This window comes from Oncorhynchus nerka, linkage group LG19 (genome assembly GCF_034236695.1).
Source record: "Oncorhynchus nerka isolate Pitt River linkage group LG19, Oner_Uvic_2.0, whole genome shotgun sequence".
Taxonomy (NCBI): domain Eukaryota; kingdom Metazoa; phylum Chordata; class Actinopteri; order Salmoniformes; family Salmonidae; genus Oncorhynchus; species Oncorhynchus nerka.
Window position 1 is genome coordinate 12,910,744 of NC_088414.1, and position 2,500 is coordinate 12,913,243.

At 42.2% G+C, this 2,500-nt stretch overlaps 1 protein-coding gene across 1 annotated transcript in view; it reads right to left on the reverse strand.

Annotated features, from left to right (window-relative positions):
* Positions 1–2,500, reverse strand: part of LOC115101072 (fibrinogen C domain-containing protein 1-like) — a 185,309-nt gene that overhangs the window by 167,279 nt on the left and 15,530 nt on the right. The window lies entirely within an intron of this gene.

Consider the following 2,500-nt stretch of genomic DNA (forward strand, 5'->3'; position numbering starts at 1 on the left):
GTACGTACAGTCACTGTGGGGACGACGTCATCGATGCACTTATTGATGAAGCCAATGACTGACGTGGTGTACTCCTCAATGTCATCGGAGGAATCCCGGAACATTTTCCAGTCTGTGCTAGAAAAACAGTCGCTTACCATCTCCTTCATCTGACCACTTTTTTATGGATCTAGTCACTGGTGCTTCCTGCTTTCATTTGAGCTAATAAGCAGGAATCAGAGGGATAGAATTATGGTCAGATTTGCCAAATGGAGGGTGAGGGAGAGCTTTGTATGCATCTCTGTGTGGAGTACAGATGGTCCAGAGTTATTTTCGGTCATAAGAGACGGTAGTGGCAACATTATGTACAAAATAAGTTAAAAAAATAATGTATAAACAACGCAAATAAAATAACAAAATAACACGGCTGGGTAAACCGTCCGCCTTCTTCTCCGGCGCCATCTTACTATATCAATCCCTCCATTGACAGATAGGGAGAGGGGGAAAATAGGGACTTAGGTGGTGAGAGAGGGGGGTTGGGGATACAGGTAGTATTTGTGCAACAGAGAGATCAGCAGGTTTGGGTGTGTGTGGGTTCGTAACTATGTTGGGGGAATTCTGTGATGATTAGTTCTCATAGATTATGCATGCCAGCTTTCAGTAGGTCAAACCCCAGAATTTAAAGCATAGAGAGAGAGTTCCCATAGGGGCCAAACACTATAATTTTGGAGAGAAGACACTTTAGAGACTTCCCTTAGCCATCCCTCATACCTCGCCCCCCTCCGCCCCCTCCTATGAGCCTGGTGAACTTGTTGCACAATTTAATAATAATGTAATATATGCCATTTAGCAAATGACCATCAAATTCAGATTCACGAGCAAAGTTGCTTTTCTTACAGACAACTTATATTTATTTTAGGCATGTAAAAAACAAATAACACAATGCTAGTGTACTGTATAATTTGCAGTTTCATAGACATGCAGCCAGGTTGATGCTCTGTGCTACGAGTAGGCTGTGCTCCTCCACCCATGTACACTGTATAAAGTAGGACGGCTCAGCTGCAAAGTGCTTTTTGTGATTGGAATTATCCAGAATTACGCGTCGGTTCTATTCAATTTGTCTGAAATCAAATAACGAATTTGACAGATCAATGTGATTGTTTCTATTGAATGAACGCTTCGAAATTGCTTTCGACACGTGCACATTCGCATTGAACAGTGGTGGGTGCGACGGGCAGAGTTGGAGGCGTGGCCTATTGGGGGCGTGGCTTTTCAGGGTTGTTTTTCTTAACTACCCATGAGAGTGAATGTCATTCCAGGAAATCTATTCCATTTAATTATTTTATTGGGTCATGTGCATATTCCACACTAAATTGTAAGTGATTGTGGTGGGAGCAATGCTGGAAGTGCTTGTGTGGGTGAGGCCTTCATTATTTGGTAACAATGTTGTAGCAAGTCGATGTGAAAGTCTTACGTAAATGTGTTTGGGGTGATTCATTTATGTTATGGAACATACTTCATAGCTTGATTAAGAGGACATTGATTTAATTGCTTGAAAACCAATTTATGACATTTGGAGAGGCAGTTCCAAAGTGAAAAATCTACGTATTATTTGATTAACAAAAAGGGAAAGTAAGATGAATGTTGAAAGAAATAGGTTGCAAATTGAAATAGTGGTATTGAACAGCATTGAATCATATATTTGGTTTCAACAAATGTCGTTTTTTCAATTGACAAAACCTAACCTATTTACTTGTAACCAGTTGATCCAGTTTTTATTAGGTTGATCCAAATGATATTTTTGTTACAGTGTATACACTGCCTGTTGGACAGGGTGGTAGCTAGCAGGGCCGTCATTGAAATGGATATTGTAAAGTTCCACATATGCAGGAATCCGAGAGTGTGAAATTACATCAAGGATTTTCAAGCAGTCCCTATGTGTGTGAAATATTAATGGGAACCTGGGGCCTGTGGCGCTCTCGCACACGCGCTCGCGCATGCTCTCGAGTGTGTTAGTGTTAGTGTGTGTGCGTGGTATGTAAGTGTCAGCCGCAGTGTATTCATGGTTGGTGGCTAGAGGGAGACTCTCCTCAGGTCTTTTAGGTTTGACTCAAGCTTTCTTCGGCGACCACGCCTCAGGCTTTCTCAGGCTCTCACTCCGAGCAACACACCCCAATAAACACACCAGTCACTACTCATATATGTACATGCTGTATATTCAACACTCATACATTCAACACAAGCACCAAGGGCCTTGAGGTAATATTCATCTTCACCACTGGCAGACTATTGAATAATACACAGCTAGAGAGATATATTGTTCATATACAGGACAGACAGACACATATGAAGACAGAGACACACAAACATAGATATATATGCATGCATGCAGGACAGCCAGCCAGCCAGCCAGCCAGCCAGACAGACAGACAGACAGACACCATAGGAGGTCGGGCTCGTGCCAATGGCTGAAGCGGAATCAGTGGAATGGTTTCAAATACATCAAACACATGGTTTGATG